Raw genomic sequence first — 14,070 nt, forward strand, 5'->3', positions numbered from 1 at the left:
CTGCACTGAATCTTCATGTCTTAGACACATGTTCTCCTCTAGTCTCTCTGAAGCATGACCTGGGGTAGCGTTAACTGACATGTCATTTGAAAGATAGTTTACATCACAGTGATAAAAACTTATAGAACACTATAAATAAATATTCGGTAAAATCAGTCCAATTTCAGTTCATATATTAGTACAGGTAGAAGATCCTTTACCCGAACATCCAGAAACCAAAAAGCTCCGAAATCTGAAAGTTTTTTGTGAAGTTGTTCTCTCGTTAACAAGGTTGTTTGCCATGCAAACAGTTAACCCAAGTCGATACCCACTCGATGAATGTCACTCAGATGCGATGTGGCGGGGGGGGGGGGGGCATGGCCAAGCACGTTCTTGCTTAGAAGTCTGCACCTCCGGTAAGACTTTTTAAAATTTTACCAATAAACTGTCACTTATAGTGAAAACTGAATAATTCTGAAAAACAGCTGGTCCTGAGCATTTTGGATAAATTATTACACATTACCAGTGTAATAAAATAAAGAATATATTTCATTAGCCTAATTCCAGAAGATTTCCTTAATGTAACATGAGATTTGAACAAGAATGACCCAAAGGATTTTAATTCCATTAGCATTAGGTTATTAAAATGTATGGGGAAATTAAGATTAAGCAAAAAAAATTTGCAATATTTACACGGTTTATTTTTGATTTACATTGGGTGGAGAAATCCTTTTTCTTCTGCTATTTCTTATCAGGAGGTTCCCTTCCTCCAAAGACATCCTTTGTCCATCAAACTGCTCCAGCTGTCCTCCCTCAACATTGCCATCTGTTGTTGGAGGTCCTGGCACAACTGTTTAACCTTCCAGCTCAGCACCTTCCTATACTGAAGTCACCTACTACCAGATGTTCCATTACACTAATGTAAAAGTGATATTTTTCTGTCTGTAACTGGTCTTAATATCCATTACAAAGATTGTAACTTCTCCAGTCTTTTTGTTATCTTCACAAACTTCTGATGTTTCTGTCTTATTTTTAACAATCAAACAGTTAATAAATTTGTCAATTCCAATGTGCTAGATATCTCGAGAAATGCGACATCACTAATAGAATGAACTAATCAATATTCTGCAACTCTTGAATTGTTTGGTCATGGTTTGGGTACACAATGTGGGACTATATTTAACCACGAAATAATTTAAGGCAATTATTTCCAAAAATAAAAGGTATCTTATGAGAGGCTGGCACCTATTTAGCCTTTCCTGATGAAAGGCTTATGCCTGAAACATCAATTCTCCTGCTTCTCAGATGCTGCCTGACTGGCTGGGCTGCTCTCCAGCATCTGCAGTGCTGACTTTCTCCTGCCACCTATTTATGGCAAATTGAGCTCTCCCTGAGGCAGCAAAGGTACTTCTAATTTCGAGGCTATTTATCTCTTGTCATGTGATAGGCCAACAGTAACTGAATTATAGTACACTGTAATAGAAGCAAAAAGCAGCAGATGCTGGAAATCTGAAACAAGTACGGAGAAACTCAGCAGGTCTGGCAGCATCTGTGGAAAGAGAAAGAGACTTACTGTTTCAAATCTCGTATAACTCTTCAGAACTGGTTCTGAAGATCTGAAGATGAGTCATATTGAACAAAGAGACCTCGGGGTGCAGATACACAATTTCTTGAAAATTACATCACAGGTAGACTGGGTGATGAAGAAGGCATTTGGCGCTTATCTTCATCAGAGCATTGAGTACAGGAGCTGGGATGACACATTACAGTTGTACAAGACATTGATAAGGCCACATTTGAAGTCCAATTTAGCAGTGTCCAATTCTGGTGGCACTGCTAAAGGAAGGATGTTATTAAACTGGAAAGGGCGCAAAAAAGATTTACAAGGATGTTACTATGACTGGAAAGTTTGAGTTATAAGGAGAGGCAGGATAAACTGGGCCTCTTCTTATTGGAGCTTAGGAGGCCGAGGAGTGAACTTATAGAGGTTTACAAAATTATGAGAGGTATAGATAAGGTGAATAGACAAGGTCTTTTCCCCAGGATAGGGGACATATGTTTAAGGTGAGAGAGGAAAGATTTGAAAAGGACCTGAGGAGCAACTTTTTCATTGCCTTGATAAGTTCTTATCCATTTTGGACTAAGGTTATGTTGAGATCTGCTGAATTTACTTGGTGGGACCCAAATTGAGCATCAGTGGGCAAGTGATCATTGTTGATTAAGTGTTCCTTTATAGCTTTATTGCTGACACCTTCCATTACTTTTCCTGACATTGCGTGAGATTGATGGACTTCAATTGGCCATGTTGGCTTTGTCCTGCTTTTCATGGACTTCCACATTACTGTGTAGATGCCAATGTTGTAATTGTTTGGGCACAGCTTTGGTAGTAACACAGTGCGTCTGGAGCATGTTTTTAGGGCTATTACCAGAATATTGTTAGAGCCCAGAATATTTGCAGTATTCTTTACTCAGAGAGTAGTAAGGGTATGGAATGCTTTGCCTGCAACGGTAGTAGATTCGCCAAGTTTAAGTGTATTTAAGTCGTCATTGGACAGGCATATGGACGTACATGGAATAGTGTAGGTGGGATGGGCTTCAGATTAGTATGACAGGCGGCACAACATCGAGGGCCGAAAGGCCCGTACTGCGCTGTAAGGTTCTATGTTCTATGTTCTGTGCTTTCCCCCATTTCTTGATATCATGTGGAGTGAATCAACTTGGATAAAGGTTGGCATCTGTAATGCTGGGGGCCATCATAAGGAGACTGAGATAGATCATTCAGTTGGTATTTTTGGCTAAAGGTGGATGCTTCAATCTTGTCTTTTGCATTATGTGCTGGGCTCCTCAGCATTGAGGATGCAGATACTTATGAAGCCTTCTCCAATTTAGTTTTCAAACACCATTTGGGACTGGATGTGGCAGGACTGTAGATTTTAGATCTGATTGGTTGTTGAGGGATTGTTTAACTCTTCCTGATTTGTGCTGCTTACATTACTTACCATGCAAGTAGTCTTGAATGCAGCGTCACCAGGTAGACACTAAGTTGTCAGATGTACAGATTTCTTAACATTGCATAACTCTATTTCTTTATATTGCACATAAGCATATAGTGTCTTATAGTACAGGAGATCATTCAACCCATTCTGCCTGCACTAGGTTTTCAAAAGGACCATCCAATTTATCTTCACACCCCATTGTTTGCCTCATAATAGTGCAAATCAGTTCTGTTCAATTGAATGTCCAATCGCCTATGGAATCTAATTTCACCACCATTTCAGGTAATATATTGAATCAAAACACCATTACCTGAAATCAAACCAGAAATTTGTGAAAGTTTAGTCTTAAATTATTGGTGTAATATTAAATGCCTCTATTTACAAAGTTAAAAACCAGACGACACCAGGTTATAGTCCAACAGGTTTATTTGGAAGTACAAGCTTTCTGAGTGCTGCTCCTTCGTCAGTTAGCTAGTGGGGTAGGATCACAGAATTTATAGTAAAAGATCAAAGTGCCATGCTACTGATGCAATGTATTGAACAAACCTAGACTGCTGTTAAGTCTTTAATCACTTTGAATGTGATTATGATTGCAGGTTTTGATTAATTAATATGTAAATCCCAGAACTTCTTTCAAGTCACAGTTCAAAGATAACTTAAGTTTTTATAAACAAAAAGGTGACATCTCAGTTCAGACAATGCATTAAAGGTGTGAGGTTAGAATCTATCTGTATCCCAGCCTAGAGTCAGACTGGTTTTATTTCCAAAGTAGGAATTTTTATAAAATATCACATGAACTGACGACTGACAGATAGTGTACTTTTTGAACAAAATAGAATGAATCTGCAAATACAGATTCACCCCATAGATTTATATGTGCGTGCATGCGTGAGAGTGTGTGTGTGTGTGTGTGTGCACACGCATGCGTGTGTACATGCTTGATGGAGTGTGTGCATGGGTGTGACAGAGTATATGCCTGTGAGAGAGTGTGTGTGTGTATGTGTATGACTGACAGACTGTGTGTATGAGGGTCTGTGTGAGTGTGATCGTGTGTAAGGGTGTGTGTGTATGTATCCTTGTGTATGAATTTGTGTGTGAGAGTGTATACTGTAGTGGGGTCACCTGAACCCAAGATCCTGGTTGAGGCCATCCTCATGGGTACTGAACTTGGCTAGCAGCCTCTGCTCGGTGACTCTGCGTTGTTGCATAGCCTGAAGTCCGCCTTGGAAGATGGTCACACAAAGATCTGAGGCCAAATGTCCTTGACCATTGAAGTGAACACCTCTATCTGGCGATTGTTGAGTAGTGTCCATTCATCCATTGTTGTAGCATCTTCTTGGTCTTGCTACTGTTTATCACGTATTTCCTTGCCTTACCTGTCCTGCCCAAATGCATCATCCCGCACTTATCCAGATTGAATTCCCTTTGTCACTGAATAGCCCATCTGACCTGTCTATATCCTCCTGTAATCTGAGGTTATTGCTCTCAGTTTTTAGCGCCCCAACAATTTTCATAAAATCTGAAAATTTACTGATCCAATATTCAATTATTATATTTCTATACCACAAATAGCAAGGCTTTGTAGAAGAATAAATTGTTTTGTAAGCCAGCATGAAGGATAGAATAGGTTAATGATTAAAATTTAGTAACATAAAGGATAAAGTGGCTTAAGGATTAAAATTTATTAATACTAACAACAAAGATGTTTTACTTAAAAACATAAAACAGTAACCATTACAAAGCAGAAAACATTTTGGTCATAATCCATGAATCTTAGCGAATATAGACCTATTGGCCAGAATCCCTGGGAAAGAACAGACAGCTTCTGTGACTGAACTAACTGTGATCTGTACCAGCTATAAAACTGTAGTTTCATTCAATCCTATCAGTCTGGCTCATTATCGTAACTGTGCTTGCTACTAAAATGAATAAATCACCTAAAGACTTTCCATGACTATGTTATAAACAGACTGTATTTCAAATAAAGTGTTGGAGATGCCATCTATGTGTTTAGGTTCTCTCCTCATGCATGTTTTCTAATAAAACATTGATTTTGGACAAAGAGGTCATTTGTCTGAGCCTTGTTTTGGGTCGGTAGAAAACTTTGACAGCTCCAACACCTGTCCCTGCAAAACCCCACTGAACACAGGCTTCCAGTCACAAAAATACCTCTCGACAATCACCTTTACTTCTTGCCACTCAGTCAATTCTGAAACCAATTAGACAAATTTCATTCAATCACATTGGCTCTTTGCTTCACTATCAGTGTCCCGTGTGGGACCTTATCAAAAGCTTTGCTGAAATCAAATTAGACTATGTCAATTGCATTGCACTCATATATGTACCTAGTCACCTCTTCAATATGTTCAATCAAGTTGTTCAAACATGACCTTGCCTTAACATAACCATTCTGATTTTAATATCTGCTTCTCCAGTTGCAGGTTAATTCTGTCAGGCAGAATTGCTTTAAACTTTTCCTCATGATTGAGATTAGACTGTAGTTTGGCCTGTAGTTTCCCTATTTATCTCTTCCTCCCTACTTGAATAACAGTACCATATTGGCTGTCCTCCAGTCCTCTGACAGTTCTCCTTTGGCCAGAGATTAATTGAAAATTATTGACAACACCCATATTATTTCTTCCCTTGTCTCAACAGCATAGTATAAATTCCATCTGGCCTGGAGATTTATCTACTTTTAAGCCTGCCAGACCACTTAGATCCTCCTCTCTGTCTATGCTAATTTCTTTGAATACATCACAGTCCTTCTCCTTGATTTCTATATCCATTTTATTCCTCTCACTAGTGCACACCGACACAAAGTATTCATTTAGAAAACCGCCTACAACCTCTTACACCATGGACAAGTTACCACTATGGTCCTTAATGATTCCTACTCTTTTGCAAGTTATTCTTTTTACCCTTTATGTAATTGTAAAATAGTTAAGGGTTTACCTGCTTTACCTGCATTTATCCTATCATGACTCCTTTTCCTGTCCTAATTTCTTTGTTAAGAGATGCCCTTGCACATTCCATAGTCATCTAGATGTTGGAAGATTTTTGAAGGGCTCCAGCCCAAAACGTCGATTTTCCTGTTCCTCGGGTGCTGCCTGACCTGCTGTGCTTTTCCAGCAACATACTCTCAACTTCAATTTCATGCCTATCCTTGTCATTTTCCATAACTATCTTGAATCTAACAGCATTATGAATACTGTATGTAAAGTACAACCTCATTGAATTTTAAACACTTGCCTGGCTTAATTATCTGAAATCAAGTCCAGGACCACCCTTCTTTTTAGATTAGGTTAGATTACTTACAGTGTGGAAACAGGCCCTTCGGCCCAACAAGTCCACACCGACCCGCCGAAGCGTATACCAGCCAGACCCATACTCCTACACTTACCGCTTCACCTAACACTACGGACAATTTAGCATGTTCAATTCACCTAACCTGCACATTTTTGGATTGTGGGAGGAAACCGGAGGACCCGGAGGAAACCCACGCAGACACGGGGAGAATGTGCAAACTCCACACAGAGAGTTGCCTGAGGCGGGAATTGAACCCGGGTCTCTGGCACTGTGAGGCAGCAGTGCTAACCACTGTGCCACCGTGTTGGGCCTTCTATGCACTGCCTTAAAAACACTGTCCTGGATGTGTTTTAAGAATTTCACTCTCTCTAAACCTCTCATACTCTGACTATCCCAGTTAATGTTGAGATCTCCAGCTCTCACTACCCTATTGCTTCTACACTACTATGAAATTTGCCGACATACCTGCTCTTCTATTTTTCTATGAATATTAGGGGGCTTGCTGTATACTGTCAGCAATTGTGATTGCCTTTTTTTGGTTTATAAGTTTTACCTATATGGCTTCATTTGAGGAATCTTCTAAGGTGTCATTCCTCCTTCCTGTTGTAATTGATTCCTTGAGTAATCTGCAACACCACTCCGCTTTTACTTACTTTCTCATCTTGCCTGAAGAATATTCTGATATATTGATCTGCCCATCCTGTGCCTCTCTCTTAACCATGTTTCAATGACAGCAATGTCATCATATCTCCTTGTGCCCTCAACTCAATGACCTTGTTTATCAGACTCCTTGCATTAAAGTAAATACCACCCAATCTTGCCAAACTCCTTGTACCTTAACTGACATTTAATTACTATGCCTTCTTGACTCACTTACCATCTCTTCTAATTTTGACCATGCATCTGGACATTCTCTCAGGATCCCACCCCCTGCCAAGTTAATTTAAACCATTCCTGATAGTACTAGCAAAACTTCCTGTCAGGAGGTTGGTTCCATTCCAATTTAGATGCAATCCATTCACCTTGTATTTTCTTTGTATTGTTCCCACTCTCCCCAAAAATGGTCCCATGTCCCATAAATCTAAAGCCTTCCCTTTTGCACCATCTCTCCAGTTACACATTTATTTGTTCTAACCTCCAATTTCTATATTTACCAGCTCATGGCATTGGAAGTAATCCAGAGATTTCTATCTTTTAGGGCATTTTAAAAAATCTACTTTCTAGACCCTAAATTCTATTGTCAGGACTTCATTCCTTTTTCTACCTATGTCATTGGTACCAACTTGTTTTCCTTCCCCCTTCAGAATGTCCTACAGCTGTTTCATGATATCTCTGATCGCTGACAATAGGGAGGCAATATATCATCCTGGACTCTCTTTTCAGCCAAAGCAAAGTCTATCTATCTTCTTAACAACTGAATCCTCTACCATTACAGCCCTGCAGTTTTTCTTCCTCCTCTCTTGTGCTGCAGACGCCACATGGAATCATGAAATTGGCTCCCAAGCTTTGTTCTGCACAGTCATCGTCTCCATCATCATTGGTGGTCCCTCACAGGTGAGGATGTCTCTTTTCCACTCTCAGGGTGAGTCTGTAGGTGGCTACACACACTGATGCAGCTCTGATACACTTAGGGCAGAAGGCATTCACAGGAAGATGTGGATGGGGCATTGGTGTGGCAGCACCCTCCCCCCGACACTACCTTTGCCTGTCTTCCGCCTTTTCTCAACAGCAAATCTTGAGGAACCCAACACCTTACCGAATGCCCCTCCTCCAATTTGAAATGTCTTGAACCAGTGATTGTGGCACAGTTGTGGGCGGCACGGTGGCACAGTGGTTAGCACTGCTGCCTCACAGCGCCAGAGACCCGGGTTCAATTCCCGCCTGAGGCGACTGACTGTGTGGAGTTTGCACATTCTCCCCGTGTCTGCGTGGGTTTCCTCCGGGTGCTCCGGTTTCCTCCCACAGTCCAAAGATGTGCAGGTCAGGTGAATTGGCCATGCGAAATTGCCCGTAGTGTTAGGTAAGGGGTAGATATAGGGGTATGGGTGGGTTGCACTTCGGTGGGGCGGTGTGGACTTGTTGGGCCGAAGGGCCTGTTTCCACACTGTAAGTAATCTAATTCTAGGTGTGTATGGAATGCACATTTCACCTGTGAGGCCTTAAGGGTATCACTGAAGCACTTCCTTTGTCTATCTGGGGTTTGCCTGCTGTTCCAGAGCAGGAAGTAGAGCACCTGCTTGTGGAGTCTAGTGTCAGTCATGTGGACACTATGTCCAGCCCATTGTAGCCGCTCAAGGATGGTCAGTGCCTCGATGCTGGGGATGTTGGCCTGGTCATGGACGCTGGTGTTGGTGCATCTCTCTTCCCAGATTTGCAGGGTCTTATGCAGACAGCGCTGTTGGTACTGCTTCAGTGCCTTGCTGTGGACAGTCATTGTCTCAGAGCCATATAGGAGGGTGGGAACCACCACCATCTCCTCCAACATTACGCAAAATGGTATATCTAGTCAAAAGAAGATGACCACAGAGGGCCCGTGCATGACCTCCGTTCTCTACTCTGCTTGGGGTTCACCCATGTCCCTTCTTCCTGTTCAGTCTTCACCTGTGATGAGAGCCAACTCACTGAAAGTGCTATCCACAATATGTCCAGTATCATGGATGCTCTACAATGAATTCTCCAAGATGTGGTTAGCCAGTATCCTTTGTTGGACAAAATTCAGGCACGCATAGTCATCATGGACAACTGAAGCTTCCATGATCTGCCACACAGTGAAGAAAGAGCATATCACAGCTGTGAATTCTACTACCATAACTTCCCTTGAACCCTTTAGGTTACAAACTTCTTGAAAAAAAAACTCTGTAAGAATCTTATAAACTTACAGCCCTTAGCTAACTTTAGTTCCCTTATCCTACTTTGATTACTTACATTATTATATTAGCTCTGTCACTTTTTCCTGTTGTTTCTCAGTTAATCCTTTCTTCCAAAAAGTACACTTTTTGAAATCATGAACCAATTAACTCATCACTTGATTACTGATTGGTGTATGCTATATATGTTTGTTATTTATTACTGTATAAATGTACTTTAAAATGAGAATTTTGCATTAATTTCAAACCATTTTCTTTGTTAGCTTTTATTCATTTCCACCTTTATATTTGTTTATAGGTGTAATTATAATTTTATATAATTTCATCATTGCCTATTGCAAATGTTTATTGGTGAATTATACTTATGTGTATGCATAGCCTTCTCAATTACATTTCTCATCAATTTGTTTTCACTAAATGTTTTTGCAGAAATTTCTCATAGACACTCCTCTATTTGTATAGATTTTGCAGCATTGCATGTTTGTTTTATCATTGTTGTATACCTTTTAATTTGTATATGTTTATATATGTCGCTACTGTGAGGATTTGTTATTATTGTACATAGTGACTAATTATTAGTTATTATACATATTGTTCAGTACTGCAGACACTCAGTCATATCTAATGTATAGGTTTTCATCATTATACATGTATTTGTCTTCCTTGTATAGATATTGCACCATTGCATAAGGTTTTTTGTATAGGTTCCTTACCTTTAGTTGTTTATTTATTGTTATTGTAGAATTATTACAATTGCATGTTGTTTTCTTCAAGTATATATTTTTGACCATTATATAAGTTCATTCATTCCTGTTGTATGGGTTTAGTAAAAATTTATAATTTAATTATTGTTATTCTACTTATTTCTTAGCATTATATAAGTTTATCAACCTCTTTCTTACTGTGAGGTCTCCATCTGTCATTTAGTATATCAATTGCTATGACATATATTCCATCCTACCTGTAAATATGTTCATTGGTATGGTGTGAATTCCTTATTGTATGAATGCATTTATCCCTATGAGTATATATTCATTATTATCTGCATAATTATAATTCACCAATTATAAGTATAATTCACCAATAAACATTTGCAAGTGTACTTCATACTATCATCCATATTATTGTCATGTATTGATTGTGAAATATTCCTTACTGTTGCGATTTAAACTTCATTTCAATAGTCTATATTTCTTACCATTAGGCTTACTGTTGGGAATTGTATTGATCGCTGTGGTATATATTCCTTACTGTTGTGCACTGTATTTGATTGTGCTTGTATGCATTCTTTACTGCTATGAACTGTATTGGATCACCATGGTTTATATTCCTTATCATATTGGTCACCACAATATATATTCCTTACCATTATGAACTGTATTGATCACTGTGGTAGATATTCCTTACTTTTGTGAACTGTATTGATCACTATAGTATATATCACTTGCCGTTGTGAACTGTGCTGATCGTTGTGATATATATTCCTTACCATTGAACACTGTATTTGACTACTGTGAACTGTATTAATTACTATATTAGATATTCCTTCCAATTATATGCTGTATTAGATCGCAATGTTATATATTCCTGACTGTTGGGCACTGTGTTTGTCACCAAGGTATAAATTCCTTTTTGTTATGAACTGTATTAATCGCTAAGGAATATATTTGTTATGGTTGTGAATTGTATTGATTGCTATAGTATATATTCGTTACCATTGTAAACTGATTGTTTTGATACATATTCCTTACCGTTGTACACTGTATTTGATCGGTATGGTATACTGTATATTCCTTACCACTGTATTTGATAACTATGGTGTAGATTCCTTTCCATGCAGGACCGTGTTGATCGCCGTGGTATATATTCCTTCCCCTTGTTAACTGTCTTGGTCACTATAGTATACAGTATATTCCCCACTATCATTATGGTACATATTCCCTACCGCTGTGAACTGTACTTGATCCCTATCCTTTATATGCCTTACCGCTGAGCACCGTGTTTGTCGCCACGGTATACAGTACTCTATATTCCTTATAGTTGTGAACTGAGTTGATCGCCACAGTATATATTCCTTACCGTTGTGAACTGAGTTGATCGCCACAGTATATATTCCTTACCGTTGTGTTGACCCTATAGCCTCCCTCACACTCTCTCGGTGGCAGTTGGTCTCGAGCTCCTCGGTGTAGAATTCAAACGCTGCGTCTCCATGGAGACGGGGACGCGCTCTCTTCCGGCGATCTTGCTCACCGCGCCTCCCCCTCCCCCAACCCCTCACTGCTCCCCCCCCCCCCCTCACCACGATCCAGCTCTTCCCCCTCCTTCACCACGACCCAGTTTCCCACCCCCCCTTCACCACGATCCAGCTCCCCCTCCTTCACCACGACCCAGTTCCCCCCCCCTCACCACGACCCAGTTTCCCACCCCCCCTTCACCACGACCCAGTTCCCCCCCCCCTCACCACGATCCAGCTCCCCCTCCTTCACCACGACCCAGTTCCCCCCCCCTCACCACGATCCAGCTCCCCCTCCTTCACCACGACCCAGTTCCCCCCCCACCCCCCTTCACCACTATCCAGCCCCTGCTCCCCTCCCTCTCTTTACCAACGTGCGTAAGGTAGAAGCTTAACTATAGTAAACTGTGTGGTATTACCAACAAAGTACGTGTATTGAGGCACGTCAAGTTTCTCCCTCTAAAAATTTCACATCCCTCAGTACAAATATACGTTCGCAGGGTGAGTGAGGATGTTCGAAAGTAATCGTGCACTTAGTTTACAATTCAAACTTACAATTTGTTTAACAAGGTCTACCTTTTCAAGGTATTGCACAATGTGACCAACAGCACCTAAAGGAAGCTTTCAATGCTTCAGCAATTCCTAAATGTTTGCAGAGTGGAACATTCTTACCAGTGCACCCTACAGAGAAACATAAAATAGTGAAAGTAAACTGTTATTCTGCCCGTGAGGACTCTTTAGAAGCTGCAAAATCTGGACCATGTACTTCCCAGAAGATTTCAAAATTGCGTGATCAAGTTAATTGCAAGTTAAGAATGAAAACAAAAATGTGCAGTAATTAATTAACATTCACTAGCAATTTCCATAGCCTCAGAATATCCCAAAGTTCCTTTGAAGTGCTAATCAAAGTTGTAGGCAAATACAGCAATTTATTTTTACATAGCTGGCTTCCATAAATACCAATAAGATAATTTACCAAATAATCCAGATTAGAGACATGGGTCAGGAAATTAGGAGAATTATCCTGTTATTTTTCAAATAGTCATAGAAATGTACAGTACAGAATCAGACCCTTAGGTACAACTTGTCCATGCCAACGTAAATCAATTTAAGCCCATTTGCCAATATTTGGCCCATATCCCTCCAATTCATATACCCATCCAGATGCCTTTTAAATGTTGCAATTATATCAGCTTCCACTACTACTACTACTGGCAGCTCATTCCACGCCACCCTCTGCGTGAAACAGTTGCCCCTTAGGTCCCTTTTAAATCTGTCCCCTCTCACCTTAAACCGATGCCCTCCAGTTTTGGACTCCCCAGGAAAAGACCTTGTTTATTTATCCTATCCATGCTCCTCATACTTTTATAAACCTCTAAGATTACACCTCAGCCAATGTTCCAGGTAAATATTCAACCTCTCCCTGAAGTTCAAACCCTCCAACCCTGGCAAAATCCTTGTAAATCTTTTGACATGTTTTTTTTAAAAAAAACACCTATCTGAGAACTTCATGTTAACATATTACCTGAGAGAACGTATTTTCGACAATGAAGCGCACACCATGCTGCAGTGTCATCCAAGATTTATGTTCGTATTACTTGAGTGGGAACTTAATTGCTGAACTAAATCAGGTGAGCACTGGCATGAGCCACAGCTGAAAAGTTTCTCAAGAATAACCATAATGATTTGTTGCAAAGCAAAATTCTCAGAAACATAGCCTCCCAACATCTAGCGTGCATTGGAGTGCCCTTCAGTGATATGCACCACTCAAAAGAATTGACTAAAGAATTTATTAAAGAAATAACTTGATCCTAAAATACTGCCCATTGGTGTACTTCTTGTCTAATATTTTATTGCTAATTAGTTCAGAGAAAAACAAAAATAAAAAGTTAAAAATCACACACCAGGTTATAGTCCAACAGGTTATTTGGAAGCACTAGGAAGCAGCGCTCCGAAAGCTAGTATTTCCAATTAAACCTGTTGGACTATAACCTGGTGTTGCGTGATTTTTAAACTTTGTACACCCCAGTCCAACACCGGCATCTCCAAATCATGAAAATAAAGTTTTTCAAGTATTGAAGAAATATTATGTATTACATTAAATAACTGGTAAGTATCTGATTTTCCATCAGAACAATGTTAGTGTTGATTTAATATCTACGTGATTTGTTTTCTACAACTATGACAATTAAATGATACAACAATAACAGAATTATCAGAAGACTAAGATCCAGACATGGCCAGGTGTGTTCGGTTTACAGGGGGGTCACCGATTTACGAATATCAAACTTAGAAACAATCATACTTACGAAAGCAATCCCGTACTGAGGTGTGCTAATAGTTAAGGATCAGACACAAACATTTCTTTGCACTTACAAACAATTATTATTATTATTATGATCCTGCATTATGTTCAGACTTGCATACATTACAACTTGTAAATGGACTCAAGAACAGAATCCTTTCGCAAGTTGGGAGCTGCCTATGTTTAATCTGATAATGGAAAGCACTACAAATAGATCAAGGTTGTGAATATTAATATCAGCTGGTAAGGAGTCAAAACAGGTTTGTAAAATGCATACTTGATTAATCAAAATTCTTTAGAGGTTATTGAACATCCAAACTAAAGAAATACAATGCACATGGTGCAATTGAACTACCAAAAGCATTTCATAAATGTAATCAAATG

General features: G+C 39.7%; 1 protein-coding gene across 6 annotated transcripts in view; it reads right to left on the reverse strand.

The window, feature by feature from the left end:
* The window catches only part of LOC122564287 (uncharacterized protein C7orf57), a 149,647-nt gene extending 138,255 nt beyond the window's left edge, over positions 1–11,392 (reverse strand). For 2 of the 6 annotated variants that reach the window (XM_087978454.1, XM_043718963.2), the window contains exon 1: positions 11,269–11,392. The gene's annotated coding sequence lies outside the window, so the exon portion shown is untranslated. Of the gene's footprint in view, positions 1–692; positions 712–11,227 lie in introns of those variants that run through there. The other 4 variants (XM_087978453.1, XM_087978452.1, XM_087978450.1 and 1 more) reach the window with 4 other exon arrangements.
* Positions 11,393–14,070: the final 2,678 nt, after the last annotated feature.

Source organism: Chiloscyllium plagiosum, unplaced genomic scaffold (assembly GCF_037043375.1).
Source record: "Chiloscyllium plagiosum isolate Xiang-an unplaced genomic scaffold, Cpla_swu_hap1 HiC_scaffold_34, whole genome shotgun sequence".
NCBI lineage: Eukaryota > Metazoa > Chordata > Chondrichthyes > Orectolobiformes > Hemiscylliidae > Chiloscyllium > Chiloscyllium plagiosum.